Raw genomic sequence first — 23775 nt, forward strand, 5'->3', positions numbered from 1 at the left:
TGAAAAATGGGGGTGATAGCTCTTCCCTCACAGGGTTGTTCCAGGGATTAAATGAGTTTACACTGGTCATGTTCAGAAGCTTGTCTGATTTGTTGGAAGCACTATGTAAATGCTGGGAAAATGAAGTGAATATAACAGGTGGTGACACATGCTGTGAACTAAAATATAAAGAGGAGTGGGGCATAGAGATGGGGGCGGATGCTACTTTAGGCAGAGTGTTCAGAGAAGGCCTCTGATAGAGATTACCTTTGAGCAGACTTGAATACAGGGAGAGGAAGACATATCACTGTCTGATGGGAGAGCTCTTCAGACAGTGGGAAGGGCCAGTGCAAAGGCCCTGAGGCAGAAGCAGGTTTCACAGGTTCAGAAAACAGCATGGCTCCATTCATTCAAGCATCCATTCAAACGGCAGCTAGTGAATACCTTCTCAGAGTCACACACCTTATTGGAGGCTATGGGAGTCTATGCTCCACAGTAGGGGAGGTAGGTGCAGGAACACGTGCTCAGATGTCACCTAAAATCCAGTCTTGCAGCAAACTAGCCCTACTGGGCCTACCTCACAGACCGGATGGGGTTCTTGGCAACTTCCCTATAGTTTCCTTGGGGCAATGAATCAGCTGCAATTCATCACAGAGCCTGCCCGGGCTCTGTTGTTGAAACAAGAGCAATCTGGTGAGAGAAAGACGAACCAAGTCATTCTCACTTTCAGCTTTCATGGGACAGCGTGGATTCTTTGTGGAAGCGGAGAATGTTCCAAAGTTAGTCAATCATGCCTCCTGCCTGACCCTGTTGCTGGCTGAGTCTGTGGCCCTGGTTCTGTACAAAGCAACGGGGAGGTGACCAGAGGAAGCAGGGGAGGCTTCTTGGAGGAGGTACCATTTTAGTTGAGCCTTGGAGGGTGTGAAGCCTTTTCTTAAGGGAGTGGTGGGGGGACAAGGCACCTTCACAGAGGAAACTGCACAGAGGTCCAGAGGCTGGGTAACGTGAGGTTAGAGAGAGCGGGGCGGGGGAGGAGGGGGCGGGGATTTTGCAGGGAGGGCAGGAGATATGGCTGAGAAAAGAAGGGTTCAGATTATAAGACCTGCAAGTCACCAAATGTATCCCGTGGGTAATAGGGGGCATGGGTGGATTTTAAGCAGAAGGGTATCCATTTTTCTAAAACAACCTCAGCTCTAACCCACATGACTGATATGGGGACTGCCTTGGAAGAGGAGAGACTGGAGGCAAGAGGCTAGCAAGGGGCCTGATGAGCTGACTGCAAATCCTCCTCCAGCTCCAGGTCTACCCAGAAGCAGCAGTCTTTGGAGACTCCAGAAATCAAGGGCCCCCGTCACAGAGTCGGGGAGTATGGCAATCTCCCCATTTTCTTGAGGAATTCTTCCTCGGCTCACATGGACACATTTGCCTCAAGAGCCGTTTCCATGGCAACAGCAAATGCTCCAAGAAAAATCTTGGAATAGCAGAGGAGTGGGGACGGGATACTCTGAGATGAGTCTTCATGGGAAAAGCCAGGTCACACTGGGCAGTCCCAGGGGCTGAGACCCAACCCCTGCCCCCAGAATCCCTGATGCCACAGATGAAGTCTGGTCACCATGGCAACACTGATTCCCCATCCTTGGGCAATGCCAAGGGGCAATCACAGCATACAAGGTATGCTGATGCTGGGATGCCAGCGGGAGGCAGTAAGTTCAGTAGCATGGATGCAGACAAAAGGACAGCCTCTGGGGTCTAATTTTTGGATTCAGAAAGGCATCCTCTACCCAAAACCGGAGTCTGGGAAACCCTGCTCCTGGGTCTTGAAGTCCATCACTGGAGTTCGATTTTTAACTCCCCCACAATTAACTTCAGTAAAAATAATAATGGCCTGGGGGCCAACACCCCTCCCCCCCACCCCCCACCCCCTGCCCCATCATTCACTGACTCAGGCTGGCTCCGGGTTAGGTTGTGGGTGTGGAGAGAGGCAAGGGTGAGAATGGTTAATGGGACCTCTGAAGGATGAAACTTGACCCCACTGCCCCATCTTCCACTCCAGTAAACCTGAGGAGTATGCAGAGTGTGTAGCTTAGAGCTCAAACTGACAGAATCTCCCATCCTGTCCCTGGTTTGCTGTGTGATTTTAGGCAAGCATTTTCCCTCTCCGGTCAGTCCAGACAACCAGCCCACCAAACTCAAGCTCTCATGGCGGCCAAATGGTGGAGGGGCTGAGTGCCCAGCTCAGGAGTCAGGGTGCCTGGGTTTAATCTTAGCTGGGGGCCAGGGGAGGATTTTACTTGCCCCGTGCCTCAGTTTCCCCATCTGCAAAGTGGGGGGAAATATTGCCTCCTTGCACAGCACTACTTTGGGATTAAATAACTAGACTTATGGAGGGTGCTTAGCATTGATCCTGGCTCTTGTTATCTCACTACTGATGAAAACAAGGCCAGAAGCGTGTACATGGGGGGCACGTGTATGATCCTGACATTCCCAGGCTCCAGGGAGGGGAGGTCAAGGGGAAAAGGCAGTCCAGATCAGGAGGCCAGGTGGAGATAAGCTGCCGAGAGAGGAAGGGAGGGCCCCTGGCTGTGAGCACAGGATTCTGTTCCCCTTGGGCAGCCAGAGGGAGGTCGATGACCTGCACACACCCACCCAGGACAGGGTTCATGGGAAGCTGAGAGGGACCTCTGGGGGAACTCAGCACCCACATCCTTCCAAGACAACCTCTCCTTATGGCCCAGGAGCCCAGCGCCCCAAGCGTGGTGTTCAAGGCCTCCGGGCGCTTGCTCTTGCTAGTCCCTCTGCTGAGGGTGCCCTTCTCTTGTCCTCTCGCTCCTCCCAGCCTCACTACCCCCTCTACACAAGAGCAGCCGGCAAAGAGGTGAGAAGACAGGGAATGATGGTGCTGACAGGTACCCGGTGCTGGCTGGACACTCGGCCTTCCTTATCTCCCCATCATCCACCCAGGCGGGGAATGCTTATTATCCTCACTCAGCAGGTGCTGAAACTCAGGCTCTGAAAAGGAACCAGATCAGGGTCACCAGGCAGCCCCAGTGGAGGCAGGACTTGAACTTGGATCTGCGGGCCTGCAGAGCCTGTGCTCCAGGGCACTCCAGCTGCAATCCACACAGCTGTTTAAGATGCTCCCCTGTCCTTATCACAGCGCTTCCAAGCACCCTGGGTGGGCTGCCAGGCCCATGCATCCATTCCTCTCTTGGGTCTGTCTTTCTGGCATCCTTGGGTGATGTCCTGGGGTGGGAGGAGCCAAAACCACCCAGAGGCTGGGGTAGGGGGTGGTGATAACATTAACCCTTACTTGTCAGGCGCCAACTGCATACCCAGTACCTCTACTCAGAGCAAACCTTCAAGGTGGGCATTTTCGTTCCCATTTGGCAGATGTGGAAACTGAGGCACAGAAAAGGAATGCCACCCACCCAAGATCTCACACTTAGGAAGAGGCAGAGGTGAGATTGGATCCTGGGCTATTCTGATGCCCACATCTTCAATCACTGTGACTCTGGCAGCCCTTGGTGGCTGGGGGCTCCGCTGTGTGCCAGGCTCTTTGTTCTTGCACCTACTGACTCCCCCCACCACCACCCCCCACCCCATGCACAGGGCAGGCAGGGCAGCAGCGTCTCACATATCCACAACCCCACCAGAAAGAGCCCTCAGGGACCCTACCCAGCCACGTCTAGCCAGATGCAGTTGCCACCCACCATGCTCCAGGGCAGGTGGGGGCTGCAGAAGCCTGTCCAGCAGGGAGGACCCCTGCGAGATCCTGGAGCCCCAAGCCGCCCAGGCTGCCAGCAGCCGCCACAGGGCCCCTGGGGCACTCAGGCAGGCTCTGGCCCCTTGGAATGACCTGGCTCCAGCCCAGCCAGCTGACGGAAGGGCTGGTGTCAGTGAAGAACGTAACATACTCGATTCCACCCTGTTCCCAGGCTCGAGGAAGGGGGTGGGGAGGGAAGGAGAGGAGGAAGGACAGGCTGCCCCTGACTCTGACCCTGTCACTATGCCGTCACCTCTTCCCAAGGAGAAACTCAACCTTAACCCAGAAAGGGTCTCCCTGGGAAAACTGCTTCCCACTCTCAACGGGAAAAAACAGACAGCTGAAGTCCAGAGGAAATTCCAGAATCCTATAAGCCATTGCCGGAGAGGCTAGAGCATGAAGGGGTGCCACCCCCACGTTACAAAGGACAGCGGGCCCAGAGCCGAGGAGAACTTAAGCCTTACATAGCTGCAGCAAGGCCAGGGCCAACTGGGCCCCTGAGATCTTGGGTCATGGCTCAGTTTGTTCATCTGCAGAGTGGGCCAATGTAAAGCTTTCATGAGATCACACGTACAGGGTATATAGGTTGACCAGTCATCCCAGTTTGAGGGTGTCCTGAGAAACAGGACTTGTGGTGCTAAAACCAGAACAGTCCAGGCAAATCAGGACGGGTAGGTGGCCCTACCTATATAAAAATCCTGGCTCCAACAATCAAACCATGTGTCTGTGATATTAAAGAAAGTGACTACTTCTGGAGTCAGATAACATTGAGTTTGTATTCTGGCTCTGCCATCATTAAAAAAAGAAGAGGAAGAAGAAAAGCAAACAAGCTTTGTTTTAGGTTTTCATTCGATTAAATTTCACAGATCTTTGCCAGGCACCATGCGAGGTGTGGGGATGCTATAGAGAGAAGCGTGGGCGAAAACTGGTGCCTGGTGGAGCTTAGAAAAACGCCAGAAGCAGAGCCCTCCTGGGAAGTCACTTGGTTTCTGAGACTCGCTTTTACCTTGACATGGGGGACCCTCCACTTAGGACCTTCCCTCGGGTGTCGCCTGGGCCCTTGAGTTCATCACTCAGAACCAAGTCAACAGCATCAAAAAAAATCTCTCCCTGGGTTCTGCTACTTTCCAGAGAAGGTCCCCTCTCTCTCTCCCCTCCCCAACCCCCACATCAGAGCTTCTAGAAAAACCCACCAAGTCATTAGAAAGCTCTTCCTTTTTTTTACTAAACTGAACTCTAGCAACCTACCACATTCCCAAGCCTGGCTCAGCCCCCTGGAGTCACAGGATAAGCCAGCCACCTCCTTCCCCTGGCAGTGGCCACTTCCTCAGTTTAACCTTGACCAGCACTTCCTCTGGACCATTCTTAACCCCTTACCTGCTGACTCCTACCAACTGGAATGGCTGTTTCCCCCGGGCCCAGAGAGAGGGGGTGCTCCACAGGCTGCTTTGACTTGCAGGCTTTTTTTTTTTTTTTTTTTCCCTCAAATAATGTGTTTGCTTGTGTCCCGGCTTATGCACTTGGTCCAGAAGGGTTGGGGGTCGGGGGGTGAAGCTCCACAGAGGCTTACGTATCCAAAGGAACATGAATTAAGAGTGAGAGTGAAAGGAGGAAGGGAAATGTGGGTGGAGACAGAGAACAGAGCCAGGGCTGAGGGGAAAAATGCAGACGATAAGTAATGTCCTAAATACTTAGTCTGGGTGGGCCACACAGCAGACGCACCAGATTCCTAGCCTGGAAAAGCAAAATCAGTTACAGGAGTCACGTGCCCCTTAGCTTAAAACAAACCCACGTTGGGGGAAGGCAAAACCTTCGGGGACCAGGAGCAGAAGGAACTTCGTCCAGAGGATAAGGCAGGATGCACACAGGTCAGCATCCTCGGTGAAGACCTGATGGTAGATGCCACCTTGAGGTTCCGGCTGCGCGAAGCTTCCAAATCGGCTGCCTGAATGCAGCGCCCCTTCCTGTAGGCTGGCAGCTCTGTCCCCAAAGGCTGTTAGCAGGAGCCGCTTTCCCCAGACGTGCCAGGAAAGCAGTGACTATTTGCTTTCGTCTAGACACCCAGGGTTATGCACTGCCGGCCTCATGGGAAGAAATTTCTAGAATGTCTGGGGAAGGGCCCGAACTGTGGGGCCCTTGAGGCATTCTCCCTGATGCCATTTCTCTGATATTTTGATACTTTTAGCTGCGGCAGTGTGTTAGTTGGTCAGCCGTGTCTGACTCTTTGCAACCCTATGGACTGTAGCCCACCAGGCTCCTCCATCCATGGGATTCTCCAGACAAGAATACTGGAGTGGGTTGCCATTCCCTTTTCCAGGGGATCTTCCCGACCCAGGGATCGAACCCTGGTCTCCCTCACTGAAGGCAGATTCTTTACCATCTGAGCCACCAGGGAAGCCCAGCGGGACATTCTTTTCTGTGACAAAGACTAAACCCAACCATGCTCTTCACCAGCCGGGGACAGGCCTGGGGTATCATGACGTGCACTGCCTGGGCTTGCCTGTCTGTTACCCTGATCTGTAGAAACAGGACGCTGGCAAGGACACCCGCAACCACTAAGAGCACAGGTTTTCAGCCATTACTTTCTGCAGAGGAACTCTGTGTCCATTGGCTATCAGCCCATGAGGACACATTTCTCTTCTGCAAACACTTCATCGAGGGGTCAGGCATTCAAGGAGTCTCTTGGAATGAGATGGCCAGTGTACTGTGAGACACTGGCAGGACCACCCATGGCCATGAGTGACCACCAGGAGCACGTCTCAGCTACCAGGATGCTGTGATGCTGGAGGGAGGGGTGGATCCTACATAAGCCTCGAACAGGACCCTCTCAGGCCACATTCAAGTGGACCGGAAGGACCCTTCCCCTTGCGACATCGAGGAAGCTGGAGTCAGGCAGAGGAGCTAATGTACAATATTACAAGAAATCCACGGACATTAGTGTTTATAACCCTACTTCATAATAGCACTTGCTATTAGCCTAATGGGCATCCATGCACAATTCTAATTTGGCTTTTCTAATAGAAAGTTTTGACTAGGCAACATAACTCCATCTAATTGATGACATTCAAAATTATCTAACATTATAAAAAGGTAAGAATGCAAATCCTCATTCCTTACCTACCACCATCCACCCAGTCCCCACAGCACCCAAATCCTATTATTGGTGTCTTACGTTTCCTTTCAGATGGTGTGCGTGTGTGTGTGTGTGTGTGCATGTTAGTCGCTCAGTCGTGTCCAACTCTTTGCGACCCCATAGACTATAGCCTGCCAGGCTTCTCTGTCCATGGGATTCTCCAGGCAAGAATATTGGAATGGGTTGCCATTCCCTTCTCCAGGGGATCTTCCCGATCCAGTGACTGAACCTGTTCTCCTGCATTGCAGGCAGATTCTTTACCATCTGAGCCCATTCAGAGTATCTTTAAACAAAAACAAATATATATCCTAAGTTCTTACCTGTTTTGCACTAAGGTTGGTCTATTACACACACTATTTGGCATCTTGTCTTTTTTAACCAGAAATGTACCTTGGAGATGATTTTCTATCAGTATGTAAAGAGTACCCATCCTTCTTCATGGCTGCATAGCATTTCATCATTGGATTTGCCATCATTTACTTAACCAGTCTCCTAACGCTGGGCACTTGGCTTGTTTCCAATCTTTTAATGTTAGAGTTCATCATCATGTATGTGTTACAATAATTATCAAAGATCATTGTGTGTGTGTGTGTGTGTATGTTATTCCTCACTTATAGTGTCTGGGGTTCTGAAATCCTTTTATGATGAGCAAGCAAGTTTTAAGCCCTCCCTTTTCACTGGCTGTTCTGTGCTTTAATCTATCCAAAAAAAAAAAAAAAATGTAGATCCCATGTAGACTGGGATCAGAAAAGAGTTCTGCGGTGTATGAAACTATCTGCAGAGTGAGGGAGACGGATTTAGCCCCGAGGGCCCCTCAAAAGCACCGAAGGGTAGAGCTAGACCCTGCAGGTTCCCAGAGAAGAAGGCACTTAGGCTGGAGGAATCAGGCTACACAGGCAACAGGGTCATGATGGGCCAGCCAGCAGATTTCTGGTGTTGACCCCGAGCTCAGAGCCTGGGGCCTAAACCCACAGAAAGCCATTTTGTGGAGCTGGTTTGGCAACCTGGACAGCCCCCAGCAGCTGCCAACTTGAAGATGTTTTCAGATTTCATTCTGTTCTAAAATAAATCCAGGATCACATGCCTGGAGTGTGGAGGAACCTCTCCCCTCCGTGAACTGGCCCTTGCCTTCCCAGCCTCTCAGGAAAGGATCCAAAGTAATTTTCCACCCATTTCTCATGAAGAACAAATCTTGGCAGGCAACAGGGTGCCCACCCCACGCCCAGGCACCCCTCATCTCTCTCCTTGTGGCATTCACATCTTCCCAACTTGGGGCGGGCCCCAAGGGGCTGACAGAGGAGGCTTTGTCTCCCTCCTCCCTGCTCCTCACCCTCCTGCCAAGAACCCTGGCAAGGACTTACTGCGTATGTTTCCAAGGGCCCCCGCAGCTTGTAGCCACAAGTGGGGACCCTTGAAACTGCCGTGATGCTGAGTCATGAGAACCACCACCGTCAGCCCTCAGGATCCTTCCCATCCCTCACTTTGCTCCAGCCTCCCAAGAGCCCTGATGCTACTCTCACCTCACAAGTGCAGAAACTGAAGCTCAGAGGGGTCAAGCAACTTGCCCAACATCACACAGCTAGAAAACAGAGGAGCCAGAATTTTGTCCCAAAGCCATGGTCAACAAGTGATAGGGAAGTGGGCAGGTCCTAGAGCCAGACCATCCCAGTTCTGCCACTTACGACCTGTGAGACTTCTTTGTCACTTAAATTCTCTGTGCCTTGGTTTCTAGATCTATAAAATGGAACAGAAATTGTTCCATACTCCTCAAAGTTGGTATTAAAACTAAATAAGAGAAGGAATATAAAACACCCAGACAATGCCTGGTCCACGTTAAGTTCTCAGTAAATTATCCATCACTATTTCTATTGTTATAGTTGTCAAGTGTGATTACAATTTTTATGATGGTGTAGCTTGCCCCAGACATGAATGTGGTACAGTCATCAGAGAGTGTGACTCTACAAAACCTCCTCTCAGAGCTTCTTTCACACTGATGACAGATTGCATATTTCTCATTTATGCATTCAGGAAATGCACAATATGTATAATGTATAAAATGTATAATTCAGGAAACCTCAATGCGTACATACTATCTGCCAGGTATCAGGCAAGCAGCTAGGAAGTAACCTCCCCTCCTAAGAAACCCAAAACCAGATTCCTCCTCCCTCTGCTCCTCTTTCCACGGCTAGAATCACAGCTCCTTACCCCACTTGGCCTTCCTCTCCCCAGCTCCCACCTTCCAAGGAAATGAACCGACAACTTGAAATGAGCCCACCCCTCAGGTGGGGCCACACGCTCACTAGCTCCACTGACCATCCTGCTCCCCTCCCTTCCAGCCGGACACCCTCCTTGCTGCAAAGCATTCATTCATTCATCCATTCTACAACAGGAATAGAAGCGGGCCCGGAAGCTCTATCTTAGTCGTATTCAAAGAAACAAGCTGATAGCCGTAAGCACTTATAATTAATTCAAAATTTCACTGCCACCTCTCAAAGAACCACAAAGAATATTATAATAGGTGTTGATGGTGTAAGTCCAGATCACCTTTATGGGGTAGAGGCGGGCACCCAGCTCACTGCTGCAGAGAGTGCTAAATATCACAGCTCACAGCTGTCCCCTTCTCCCGAGAAATGCCCTCAACCAAGCAGTGAGCTGCTCCTCCCTCACTGCCGTGGGGTACCATTCAGGCTCCAAGGCCCTCTGTTGGGATCAGGCTGAGGCTGGTTTCTACCTGAGACCACATTCTTGCTGAGCTCCTCCCCCTGACAGATCTTTGAATACAAATGCAAGGGTATGCCTCGCCAAGCTCACTCATCACGATAAATAATACTTTTGTGCCAATATTTTAAAATAAAAACTAATACGTAACCTGCATGATGAGCAAAATGTCAGAATGTGCAGTCATGATGAGCGCCAACCTGGACCGGCGTGACCCTGCCTCCCTCCGCTTCCCCAGGTCCCAGCCCCGCCTGAGACCCGTCCTGGACACCCCCCATTCACCGAACCTTCGCCTCGGGCTCTGCTTCTGGGGCGCTTCCACCCAAGATAGACATCTAAACCAACAAGGACCTACTGGGGGGCACAGGGGACTCTGCCCAACGTTTCACAGCTGCCTGGATGGGAGGGGAGTTTGGGTGAGAGTGGGATACATGTTTAAGTGGCTGAGGCCCTTGCCTTTCACCTGAAACTGGCATGACATTGTTTGTTAATCAGCTATACCCCAATACAAAATAAAAAGTTAAAAAAAAAATAAAAAATATACCTAGCTCAGAAGCCAAGACAAGTCGCTGTGTTTTATTTGTTCTCTCCTGTGTATCCCCCCTTCAAAAGAGGCTCTGGAGAGCCCCTCAGCTCCTCTGCACTTAGCCCCCCGCGCTCCCAGCCGTATCAGGCTCCTGGCCCCGCTCTCCGGGTTCTGCTTCTCCTCCCTCTCTTGCGTTCTTCTGGTCCATGACCAGCATCTCCCCTGTCATCTTCTCTCCCCTAATTCTCTCTCTCCTCTCCTGCAGCCCAGACTCTGAGTCACGAATGGAGCCCCTCACATGGCAACCATCGCGTCCTGTTGCCCTCATCGGGCACCCACGGCAGGCCAGGTACCTCCTTCCCTCTGCAGTCCAGCTCTGGTTCTGGCAGCCGGAGCCTTCACCTCCACGCCCAGTTTCTCCATCCTTTCTGGGTGTCCCCACCTCAGCCTCACCTTGAAGGAGCCCGAGAGGCCATCTCAGCTCAAGCGAACTCCAAACTGTGGGATCTCCTGATCCAGTTACATTTCCCAAATGCTTCTGAGACTGTCCCAGAGTTGCCAGTTTTCCATGTTGGCCCGGCAAGGGCGAGGGAAACTGAAAAAGTCCTTAACTATCCTCACCATTTCAGGAAACAAACGGTACCTAAGACCGATAAAAATCGATGAGACGGGGCCTCACCTTTATAAGATGTAAAAACTTTACTCTATGAGAAAAACTCACTCTGTTGTCTGTTTTCTCTTTTCATTTCTCTGCAGGCTGGTTTGTAAAACAGGGCCAGATAACCGGTTCCAGTAGGCTGGGGTTGTCAGCGCCATCATCTGACACCCAAGGAAGCTGGGACCTGCATCACAGCTCCATGTTCTCTGTCTAAACCTTGAATCTTCCCCCCGATGGAAACCGAGAAGAGATAAGAGGTCTGGGTTCCAGGCTCAACTCCGCTCCTAAATTTCAGAGAATCTGCACAATCCTCTTCCCCTCTCTGAGCCGTGAGCCCACGGATCTTTCAAAGGACCCTGAGCTGGAAGGTGCCCTCTGATCCAGCAAAGAGGACGCAGGGCTCAGACACTGCCGGGCCAACCTCAGGAGCCAGCATGGCTGGAGAAATGGACTGGACACCAGGCCTCTCTGTCTGACATCACATTTGGGCCTCAGTTTCCTCTTCTGGGATTGCAAGCTCTGCAGTTAAAGCCCTCTGGGTCCAAACTCTGGCTCTGCCCTTACCAGCTATGTGACCTTGGGCAAGTCACTTAACCGCTCTGTGCCTTTACTTCCTCACCTACACAATGGAAAGGCAAGGGAATAGTCTATGAGAGCCCCCCTCAGACCTGACGACCCAGGCATTCCCTACCCCAGGTTTCTCCATATGAGCCATAGCGATGGGGCCTCTCTGTGGGGCTGGACCAAAGTTTTCCAAAGGACACAATTCTGGTCTTTAAATGGCCAGGAATATTATGGTGCTGAACACAACATTCCCATGCTTTTTTTTTTTTTTTTAAACAGTGTGAAGTGAGTGAAGTCGCTCAGTCATGTCTGACTCTTTACAACCCCATGGTCTGTAGCCTGTCAGGCTCCTCTGTCCATGGGATTTTCCCAGGCAAGAATACAGGAGTGGGTTGCCATTTCCTCCTCCAGAGCATCTTCCCGACCCAGCAATCGAACCTGGGTCTCCCGCACTGCAAGCAGATTCTTTACCGTCTGAGCTACCAAGGAAGTCCATTTAACAGCCTCAAAATAATTCTGTGTGTTTTAAAAACAAGGCACACGACCTCGGAATAACTCTAGTGAGGATTGGTTTTCCCTAAGGGAAAGAGGGGGCTTCAAGTGAAGGTCCCCGAAGTATTCAGGAGTGGCCCGCTGCGCATGGGGCTCCTGTGTTCATTCCCTGCAGACGGTTAATAAGAGGCCATGGCATGCTGGGTGCAGGGTGGGTGCCCAGGGCATGTTTCTTGGTCAGCTGGGGCACACTTCCTCTGACCACAGCCAGCTCCCAGAGCGGAGAACCACCCAGGATGCAGCCGGCATCTGGCTTTGAGGACCCTTTTGCCAGGGACGGGAAGTGCTTGGTTTTGCCCAAAGATCCATCCACTCAAGTTCTGGAAGATGTCGGCTGGCTCAGAGCACGGGCCACTGAAGAAAGAAGGAAGGAAAAAGGCAGGGACCAGGCAGCCAGCCTTCAGCTCGGCTCCCCACAGTGGCCTTGCTCTGCACCCCATACGCTTCCAAACCTCCTAAGGAACTTGAATGTCTGGGGGTGCCCCCAACCTTTCCATATGACATCCTAGGGGAGAAACCAGCCGGTCACCACCACCTCCACCCCCACCCCAGGGGACAAGGATGACACCCAGAGAGGCCTTTCAAGTGCTTCCAGAACTGCTCGCTACCCTGGGGGCCAGGGCTACCTCTGAGGTCACCCCTACATCCATGCAACCACCAGGGATGGAGCTGACAGAGCCCCAATTTTCTAGAACACAGCTCTCAGCAAGGCGCAGCAACCTGCCAAAGCCCCACAGCAAGAAAGCAGAAAGGGGCTTAACTTGTCACTAAATTTGCCCCGGGGACACGGACAGCTAGTGACCAAGTCGCAAATGCCACGCATATACCGAACTCTGGGCTCCAAGCTAAGCATGTCCCTCACGTGTCCAACTTCCCCAACCCCCAGGTTCTTTCCTTTAAACAACCAGTGGCAGCCAGTACCAAAATAATAAAAATTAAAAATTAAAATATTCCCTCCCCTAGATCCATGTTCCTGCAAAGTGTTAGACGCTCAGTTGTGTCTGACTCTGTGAGACCTCATGGACTGTGGCCCACCAGGCTCCTCTGTCCATGGGGATTCTCCAGGCAAGAATACTGGAGTGGTTTGCCATTCCCTCCTCCAAGGGATCTTCCTCACCCAGGGATCGAACCCAGGTTGCTTGCATCTCCTGCATTGGCAGGCAGATCCTTTATCCCCAGCACTACCTGGGAAGCTCATGTTCCCCCAACTCTCCCGCTACAGGGCCTGCAAGGCAGCATCACCCCCATTTCACAGATGAGGAAAACGAGGCTGCATAGCTAGAAGACGAGAAATTTGAAGCCAAGCAGTCGGATTCCAGAAGCCCCAACTCCCATGCCATCCTGCCTCTCCAAACACACCTGGACGAGACAGGCTTCTCCCCTTGGTCTCCCGGCACCGGCTCCAACACACACACAGAAGGAAGGCTCCCCGAGTCAGAGGACAGTTTTACCAGCTCAGCAGAAGGGGACAGGACCCCAGGCTCCTCACCCACGTCACAGGACGCAGCCTTGACCACGCTTTAACCACAGCAGCCCGCAGGCTCTGACAGAAAGCCGCAGGCCAGCAGGCAGCGTAGACGAGGGGTTGCCAAGATTGCAACACTTACCCCCATGGCCTCCCAGGCACGCTCGGTCTCTCAGCTCTGCTGATACGCAGCTTTGTCACATTTAAAAAAATAAAAGTCACTGCAATCCTACAAGGAAAGGGAGGAACAGAGAGGTCCCAGTGGAGGAGTGAGGAAGTCTATGGGACTGACTCAGTCACTGCCTGTCCTCGGGTCCTTGAGGCCGGGGAGGCTGCCCCTTTCTAACCTCCTGGAGCATCCCTGACCAGAGTGTCCCCTTCCCTTCACCTGTGTGCACAGAGCCTGGGGTTCACTATCGAGGGTGCTCCATGCTGGCTGGAGGCCCCAGGCTCACCAACCCCTCTCCAGAGAACTGTCATCAGCTGCTGATGCCTCAAGGTGAAGGAGTGGATCCCTTTGGTTTTCAGTGGAATGTCTAGATGAGAACAGGCTTCTGAGGAATGGGGCATCAGATTCATTAATGTTTTGATCGAGCTATGGAAGACTTATGCCTGCTAAGTTGCTTCAGCCGTGTCCGACTCTTTGCGACCCCATGGACTGTAGCCCACCAGGCTTCTCTGTACATGGGGGTACTCCAGGCAAGAATACTGGAGTGGATTGCCATGATCTTCCCGACCCAGGTGATCAAACCCAAGTCTCCTGCAGCTCCTGCATTGAAGGCAGATTCTCTACCGCTGAGCCACCGGGGAAGATAAATGTGAGCTAACCCTAATCGGTGTAGGGAGAGTGTGATATCAGTGGAAAGAGGAGGAGGGCAGGTGGGCTCTGGACAGAGGATAAGGCGGACAGGAAGAGCTCTTGCGGTGTCTAGGCCAACGTAGGTTGAGGCATCAGCAGCCTAATTCCCTTCGTTATGAGCTGTGTGGCCTTAGAAAGCCAATTAACCTCTCTGATCGGTCTCTAACTGAGCCTCATCCTTTACAGGAAAAACAAAAAACAAAAAACCAAACAGCTGCTAACAGACGGGATTGGAGCAGAAGAGGGTGATTAAAAAATTCAATCTCATTTCAGAAAGTATTTATGGAGGACCCGCCAGGTACCCCACAAGTCTTCACAGGGATGCACCAAGTGTGGGGCCCACTGCTAAGCCCTTTACATGGATTGTCTCCTTTCGTTCGTTCTCACCCCGTGACTCAGGGAAGAACCTGCCGTCAGTCTTGTTTACTGGTGAGAGACAGGAGCCGACCCGAGGTCATCCAGCTGGTCCTCAAGGGACTCGGGATTTGAACCCGGGTCTGCCTAACGCCAAACTGAGTCGATACTCTGTGAGCCCCACTGAAGGACAAAAAGCCGGGGCCACCGAGGGTTTCACTGGCTTGTTGTGCAACCAGTGCAACCCTCACTGGCACTAAAGAATCTGCCTGCAATGTGGGAGACCTGGGTTCGATCCCGGGGTTGGGAAGATGCCCTGGAGAAGGGAACAGCTACCCACTCCAGTATTCTTGCCTGGAGAATCCTACGGATAGAGGAGCCTGCTGGGCTACTGTCCATGGGATCGCAAAGAGTCGGACACGACTGAGCAACTTTCACTTTCACTGAGGGTTGGCAGGTGTTCCCAAAGCAGAGAGGGCGGCTGCGAATTAGGGAATGGAAGGGAGGGGTGAGACCCACAGTCCCTCTGGACCTCAGTTTCCTTGGCTGTAAGATGGGGCCCTTTGTCCCATCTCCCACTTTTGTGATGAGTCCACGTGATACCAAGAGAGGAATGACTGGTCCCCAAAGAGGATCTTGGCAGCAGGAAGCAGGATTGGGCAAAAGTCCAGCCAAGCCTCCGCGAGTGAAAACGACCAATCCCTTCAGGCAGTGGAAACAACACATAAAGCTTTTGGAGGGCTTCCCTGGTGGCTCAGTGGTAAAGAATCTGACCACCAATGCAGGAGACACCGGTTCGATCCCTGGTCTGGGAAGATCGCACATGCCGAGGACCATGTCACGAGCCCACGTGCCGTAACTACAGAAACCCTCGCACCTGAAGCCGCCACAGTGAGCAGCCCACACACCACCGCGAGAGAGTAACCCCCACTCACCACGGCTAGAGAAAAGCCCGCAGGAGTGAAGGCGCAGCATAGCCAAAGATAAGTAAATAAACTTGTTTTTAAATAGCTCCTAGAAGGAGGAACTTTGGGGTGCTGCTGGCTTCCCAGCCCCCTGGAAAATGTGAGCTGCCAGAACTGGGAGAGGCCAAGAATATGGAGCAGACGGGATGCATGGAGCAGAGGCCAGCCCAGCGACAGAGAGGAGACCCCAGGCCCCAGGCTGATGGATCCCAGGCCCACCAGGAGTCAGTGATGGCGAGATAGAGGGCGTGGCCCAGTCAGCCTCTGGGAAGCCGCCCTGCCCTTCCCCAGAACCCTGTTTCTGATTTCCCTTCATGTCTGGGATTTTTCACAGAAGATAAGGAAACACAGAGAAAGAAAGGCCCATGTAAGCCGGTCAGACCCCACTGCCCCCCAGGAAAAGAGGGGCGGTGATCTGAGGTCTCCTCTTCAGGCCACACGAGCAAGTGGGGGAAGCCGGGGTGAATCTCTGACCCCAGCACCCTCCATCCCTGGCATTTCTAGCCTCTCCTGGCTCAGGACTTCCAGTTCCCATGGCTCCCCCCTCCCCGACATCTGAGCCAGGCCCCTCATGTACAGGCCACATGTGATTTTCAGCCCCAACTCTGTGCCACTCAGCATCTAACATAAACCATCCAATGCCCGCCCCCCACCCCCACCATGAGGAAAGTCCTTTTATCACCCCCAATTTACAGTGGTGGAAACTGAGGCTCAGAGAAGTTAAGTGTCCTTTCTGAGGTCTCACAGCCAGTGAGGGCCAGAGCAGGTTTCAGGACAGGTCCATGAGCTGGTGGAGTCCTGCTTCTACTCTGGGTGGCCGCTCTTTTCTCAATCAAGGGACGTCCTTTTTCTTCCAGGCCCAAATCCCTGACAGTTGAAGAGGCTCCCAGTGAGTCGCATCTGTCATAAAAGAGATTGAAAATTGCCCACACTCCCAGAAGACCTGCTCTTGACGTCAGTCAGCTCTACCGCTGGCAATGGGGACGCAGCAGACCCTTCAATGCCCAGCCTGGTTCATCTGGCACCAGCGGGCAGTGGCCCTCTCCCCCAGGAAACACATCCCATGCCAGCCACAGCTGTCATCCTCAATCAGCTCTCTTTAACCCTGAAGGAAGCACCTTGTTTGTTCCAAGCTCGATGCCTAGAGCTGTCAGCAAGTCCTGGGCACCTTAGGAGAGGAGACCCAACATCTAGTCCAGAAAGTCACCAATTAAGAGAAATACTCTTCCCTCTGAACTGGTTTCTGGGCCAAACAATCCAGGAGATAAATCCACAAACCAACATACCCTTCTGCCAAGTTGGAATTTCAAACTCAATTATCTTGGGATCATCTGGAATCTTCGATGGTCCAAATGTTTGAGTTTAAGCGCCGAGTTTGGGGAGGACCACAAGGTCAGGGGACAATAAGATGCTGTTCCAGTGAAATGGGGCATACTGGACCACCCAGAAAGTTGGATGGGACCTCTGAGGCCCTTCAGAACATCCAGACTGCCTCCGGCCACTCCCTGCTTCCATCCGCTGCACCCGATACCCCACACACGTCAAACCTCCAAACCTCTGCTCATGCCGCTCTCCCAGCCAGACATATCTTTTATTTCTGGCCAATTTTTCCTCCAGGCACCAAAGCCAACTCATCCTTGGAACCATATCAAAATATAAGCTCCCATCACCAGACACTGTTTCCTGATTTCCCCAATCAAAGCTATGCCCTCTTTGCTCCTGCGGAAGTTTTCACAGTGAATGCACCAGGCGGGCACTGATGGGAGTGACTTTAGCAATAAGCTCTAGGTTGCAAAGGTCTGGGTGAAACTCATTTGAGACTTCTGAGCTCCAGAAAGCTGAGATCATAAATGTACATTGTTTTAAGCCACAAAGTCTGCAGTGGTTGTTATAGCAGCAGCAGGCTCATACACTGACTATCTGAGCTCTTCATTCATTCCACACCCAGGAAATCATAGATTCTGACAAATGTTTGAACAAATTCCACTAACAAGGGATGGGCATGTTTTGAATGTCCCCTGTCCCGAAACACCACCCCAGATCACTAACTGAGCATGGCAGATGTTCTCTCAACGACTCAGATGGGGAGTTCTCTGGTGGTCCAGTGGTTAAGACTTTGTCTTCTAATGCAGGGGTTGCAGGTTCACTCCCTGACTAGGAAACTAAGGTCTCACATGCCTTGGAGCCAAAAAAACAAAATGTAAAGCAGAAGCAACATTGTCACAAATTCCACACAGACTTTAAAAATTGTCCACATCAAAAAAAATCTTTTAAAAAAATTCTGAGACAAAAGGAAACTGAGACTCAGAGAGGTCATGTGACTTGCCCCAGCTCACGGAGGTAACTGGCTCCCAGGAGCAGAACCCGGGTCTACCTGGCCGCACCCCACCAGCCCTCAAGTCTCTCTGACCCTTGACCCCCGGAAGTTAAAACTGAGTGTGCTTGCTGCTGTTTCTTGCACCAATCACCCTACCCACCCACCTCCTTGCACAAGAGCTGCCCTCAGCGGGAGCCCAGGGCTAAGATCAGAGGATCCGAGACATGTACCCCAAGAAAAGCAGAACCGATTCTGACGTGTGCCCGAAGAGCAGCTGACCCCCCCTGCTGACTCAGCTGCTGACACTTCCAAGATTGCCAGAGTGTCTATGGGGGGTGGAGCACTCCCCTTCCCACCCACCAGAGCCCATGGGGCAAGGCACAAAGGCTGGAGTCTAGCCAAAATGACCTTTCCTGCGCTGGCAACCTGGAATCACAGGGCACAAGATGCCCACATCAACCCTGACATTCAAAGGCGAATGTCAATACCCACTTCCCCAAGAATAAAATTAGAAGTGCCTTCATCAAGCTAGCCACGTGCTGTGCTCCTGTCTGAAAGCGCGTTAGTTGCTCAGTCATGTCCAACTCTTTGGGACCCCATAGATTGTTGCCCACCAGGCTCCTCTGTCCATGGGGATTCTCCAGGCAAGAATACTGGAATGGGTAGCCATTTCCTTCTCCAGGGGATCTTCCCGACCCAGGCATCAAACCGGGGTCTCCTACATTGCAGGCAGATTCTTTACCATCTGAGCCACCAGCGAAATTCACCAGCAAGTGCTCCTGTGTATCCGTATGTATTTAACCCCCAACAGCCCTGAGAGTATCCCCTCCCTTAGACATAAGGGCACAGAGGAGGCAGGAGGTTAAAAGGCAGAGACAGATCTGAATTCTAGTGCGGGAGGCTGCAGAGTCCATGCCAATCTGACAGCAGCAACAGAACTAACAAGGCCTCTGGCTTCCAGCGGGGCAAGAAATTCTACTCTCTCTATCATGCTTGTGCCAACGTGGCAAAAATACAGAGGTTCCAAAAGAGGAGTAAATTAAACTGTCTCCTAATGTTGCCTGAAAAACGCCTTGTCCTGGGGCCCAGAAGCAGCACAAAGTGACCGCCAACCTGCACCCCAGGCCCAAGACCTCAGCCAGGGCCACACAGGGAATCCTTGCCTGGGGGCCAGACCAACCCCAGGTCCCTCATCTCACCAAGGGACCTTGGGGGTGTCACTCAACCCATCGGGGCCTTACTTTCCTCAGATCTAATATGGGGACAAACGTAACTACGACCCCCGGTCCCTCCAAAGTCCCACGAGGGCAGGACGTGCCTTGGGGAGTGTCAGATACAGAGCAGGAGCTCATAAATGTTGCCTGAGTGACTGAAGAAAAGTCTCTGTGACCAGCCTGCCTTCCCTCCCCCAAGACCTTCGGAACAGGGACTGAGCCTGACCCATCTTGAGTTCTCCCACAGGTTAAGCTTTTACTCCCCGTGGGTTTTCAGTTCCGTTCCGTTCAGTTCAGTCGCTCAGTCGTGTCTGGCTCTTTGCGACCCCGTGGACTGCAGCCTACCAGGCTTCCCTGTCCATCACCAACTCCTGGAGTTTATTCACAGGAAATCATCCACAAGCACCTACTATGTGCCCGGCCAGGTCAAGGCCTCAGTGACATCTAGGACCCACAGACGGCCTCAGGCTGTGTGCTCACGTGCCACCCCCTTTTCTGGCTGGTGACTGTAGTACTTAGTCGTGCTGGGCTTCCTTGGCCCAAGACACCCACCCAGCTGCCTTCTAATAAGCAAGCTTGGCCCATTCTGGGGATTTGGACCAAGATTCCTGCACTTCCACCTTCTGATACCGCACCCTGGGGAAATACAGCCCAAGGAAAACCCTGACCCTTATCACACACACGCACTCACACACACTCAGCCTTGTACACATGCCCTCCAGTGTGAGGCTGGACCCTAGGACAGGAGTGAGATTTTCTGAGTTCAAATCCCAGTTCTTTTTCTTCTGAGCCTTGTGACCTTGGGCAAGTCCCTTCACCTCCTGAGCCTCACTTTCTTCATGTGAAAAAAAAAACATGCTGTGACTTCCCTGGCGGTCGGGTGGTTAAGACTCTGTACTTCACTGCTGGGGGCACAAGCTCGATCCCTGGTTGGGGAACTAAGATCCCCAAAGCCATGCAGCGTGGCCAAAAAAATTTTTTTAATAAAAATATAAAAACATAAGCACAAATGACACACAAAAAAATAAGTAAAAATAAAATAAATGAGAATGCTAATCATGAAGCTTCTCCATGAGGGTTGTAGAGAGATTTAATGGGATAGTGGATACAAAAACCTTTGGTTCCGTAAAAGTGCTTAGCTCAATAACATTGTTATTTTTGTTTCCTTTTTCCAGGAGTGAAAAAGAATGGCAGTTGCCCATGTTCCAGGAAAGTCCATGTTTAGGGGCCTGGAATGTGGACATTTACTCGGTTTATTTGACGGGGATTATCTTGAGGATAGGAAAGTATTTGTGGGCCCAACATCACTGTGTTAACTCTAAGATCAACTAACAAAAATTCAGAATTTAGAACCAGAGACTGGAAGGGACCCAAGAGGTCACCGTATTTGTGGGGGAGACAGCGAGCCGTCCACAAAAACTCTTTCTCCCTTCCACGGTACACAGCCGTAAGTGGGAAAGAGCCACGTTAGCCACAAGCTACACTTCACAGCCTCCTTTGCAACTCGATCAGCTCCAAGACCAATTCTCATGGGTGGCAGAAAATAGTTAAGAGGCAAACATCCCTCCCCCATGCTCTCTTTCCTCAGTGATGATGTCTAAGGGATAGTAACCAACGCGATGGCTCGCTGAATCACTGTGGGGAAGAGGACCAGGCTCCACTCACAAATACCTGACTTATAACAAACGTCTGTTTGGTTTGAGCCATTGTACATGTTGGGTCTATTTGTTACTGCAGCTGCGACCCTGACTAATACAACATTTAACCTCCTTATTTTCAAATAAGATGCTTAGGGCCAGAGAATGGGCATACCTTGCCTAAGGTCACGTAGCAAATTCAACAAAGGTTAAAAACGTTGGTGTTTTAACAATCTGAAGTAGATTTTCTAGTTTTCAATCTGCCCCCCAGAGCCATGAGGGTTCCTAAAGGCCCTTCAGCAGTGATTGGGAGGTTCAGTGAGCCGCTGTCTGGAGTCCTCCACTAGAATAACATCACTTTTATCTATCTTTAAAGTGCACTTCTCCATGTATTTTCATCGGAGGAAAGCGTTCTGTGGCTTAAAATAATGTCAAAGTCCACAGGCTGGATGACTGCTAATGTGATCTGACTTTCTGTGGTATGAGACTGAGTTTCGCTTCTTCTCCACCATTGCCTCCTGGCTTTAACTGCTGACACAGGACATGTAGACTCGCAGAAGTGCATAGATACTTGCTTAGGAAGGAAAAAAAGAAGCTCAGTGGGCAGCAAAGAACCCAGAAACCTGGACAAAGGGGATGTTGAAGGATTCCAGCTCAGTGGTTCTCAAGATTGTCAGGGAGTGCTGGTTCAAAATGCAGACTCCCACACCCCATCCTCAGGGATTCTAACTCAAAAAAACTGATGCTCATGGTCCCAGGATGGCCCTTGGAGAAGTCCTGAGTCTAATTCAACTCAGTCTAAATCAACAGCAAGAACCACAGGGAACGTTGATCTTGAAGAGGAGGTCAGGGGTGGCAAAAAGGAAGCTGGGGGCCAGGCACTTGAACAGAGAGAGAAGGCAGACCCGACACTTGGCCACTTGTTCTCTGGCCTCTCTGAACTACATGGGTCTGAGTGATCAGACTGACATCAAGTAGCAGGTACTTGAGTATAATGATGTGCTATTTGCCTGTAATTTTGCCAAACGCTGGTCCAAATGGTTCACCTACTTAAAACGTGCTCATCTGAAAGCAGAGTGGGGAACTGGAATATTTTCAATAGATAGTACAGGCAAAGGATTCGTATCCTTCATATACAAAGAACTCCTAAACATCAATAAGAAAAAAGACAAACATGCCAGCAAGAGAAAAAAAAAATGGGAATGGACTTGAACAGGATAGTCACAAAAGTGAACAATAAGATTGTAGAGGATATTCAGCATGAATGAAGAAATGCAAACTCAAGCAGCCAGATGCTATTCTCACCCTTCCCATCAGGGAAATTTTAGGAGACAGGTGACAACCAGTGTAGATAAGGCTGTGAGAATATCACACCCCGATATTGCGCCAGGGGAGTGCAAGCCAGCACAACCTTCTAGGGCAATGTGGCCAAAAGCCTCGAAAGCCTGAAAAGCACACAAACCTTTGAGCCAGCAATTTCACCTTGGGAAAGTTGTCCATAGGACACACAGGCAAAGATGATGTACTAGGAGTGGCCACTGCAGCTCTGTTTATAATAATGAAGAAAAAAAAAAAAAGGAAGCAACCACATGGAGGGATGATTAATAAATCCCAAGCTGTCTTCTCCGTGCAGCCTTTAAAATGCATATTGGAGGAACATAGATAATACAGATGAAGGTTCATGATCCGTGGTTAAGGACAAGATAGGGTACCAAACATGGGCTTCCCTGGTGGCGCAGACTATAAAGAATCTGCCTGTAATGCAAGAGACCCAGGTTGGATCCCTGGGTTGGGAAGACCCCCTGGAGAAAGGAATGGCTACCCACTCCAGTATTCTTGCCTGGAGAATTCCTTGGACAGAGGAGCCTGGGGGGCTACGATCCAGGGGGTCTCAAAGAGTAGGACTGGGTGACTAACACTTTCACTACAGGGTACCACACAAGATGTCAGAAAAGGGAGTGTGTGTCCACATTTAGATGCTCCTATGTGGCTGGTACATTGTAGGCACTCCACAAGCATCACAGGTTGGTCAGTGAGTCAGTGAGTGATACAGAGAGGCACCTGAAGGTTCACCTCTGGGTTAAGAACCTCTCTTTCTTCTCTGTAGCTGAGCGATGGGACATTCCAGCAGCTAAGAAGGTGGGTTACACAGACTTTCAGCTCCGCACCCCACTACCTGAGTCCACAGCGCTGAGCTTGTGCCTCCCCCAGTAGGATTCTCAGTTTCTTCACCTGTAAGATGTGGACAATGAAAGTACCTCCCTTGTGGGGTTGTCCTGAGCATTAACACAAGAGAAACACAGAGTTCGCTGCTTTTTATAACTATGGTGACCTCGCTGGGCTTTTCCAATTGGCATGCATTACTTTGGAAATCTGAAAATCATAATAGAGCTATTTCCATTTTGACAAAAACTACATCTTACCAAGAGCCAAAGAACTTCTCTATTACTGTTTCCCATGCCCCCCCACCCTCCCAAACCGACCCCTCTGGGCAATCAATGTCAGAGCCAAGCGTGATACCTTTGTGGCTGGTCTCGCCCAGGTCGTCCCAGGGTTCCGTGACTTCAGGTCACTGGAGGTTGTGCAGGAGACCCGTGTTCCCCGACTTCTTTCTCGAAGTCACACTGTTCTTTGCCTGGGGCAGTTTGCCCAAGAAAGCAGTTCACCCCCTCATTCATGGGCCCCCCAGAGTCCCCAGAGCGCGGCACTCCCGGAACATCCTCGTCCCCTGGAGGCTCCCAGGGAGACCCCCGGTCTGTCCTGCCCTCTTTGCTCACTGGGGGCTGAATGGGACAGGACTCTGCCAGAGAAACAGCTGGAGGGAGGAGAGAGGGAGGGGCAGGAAACGGGGCTGACCGAGGGCGGGGGCGGCCAGCTGCGCCGAGTGGGGGCCTTCTGGGGAGGCTGCCTGTGGCTAGCCGGCGGGCGGCGGCCGGTGGCGGTGGCGAGGTCTGCCCGGGACGACCCGCCCCTCTGGGAGCTGGGAGCGGTGCCCACCGTCTGAGCACAAAGCAGGAGCACATGCAGGCCCCGGGGCAGTTGTGGGAAGCGCGTCTGCTCCCAGCAAGAGC

The 23775-nt window shown here is 51.6% G+C and overlaps 1 protein-coding gene across 4 annotated transcripts in view; it reads right to left on the reverse strand.

Moving 5' to 3' along the window:
* CMKLR1 (chemerin chemokine-like receptor 1) overlaps positions 1 to 23527 on the reverse strand; it is a 43215-nt gene extending 19688 nt beyond the window's left edge. The window contains exons 1-2 of one of the 4 annotated variants that reach the window (XM_061141677.1): positions 23225 to 23527; positions 22881 to 22936 (exon numbers count right to left, since the gene is read on the reverse strand). The gene's annotated coding sequence lies outside the window, so the exon portion shown is untranslated. Of the gene's footprint in view, positions 1 to 13252; positions 13341 to 16229; positions 16379 to 22880; positions 22937 to 23224 lie in introns of those variants that run through there. The other 3 variants (XM_061141674.1, XM_061141678.1, XM_061141676.1) reach the window with 3 other exon arrangements.
* Positions 23528 to 23775: the final 248 nt, after the last annotated feature.

Source organism: Dama dama, chromosome 5 (genome assembly GCF_033118175.1).
Source record: "Dama dama isolate Ldn47 chromosome 5, ASM3311817v1, whole genome shotgun sequence".
Lineage (NCBI taxonomy): Eukaryota > Metazoa > Chordata > Mammalia > Artiodactyla > Cervidae > Dama > Dama dama.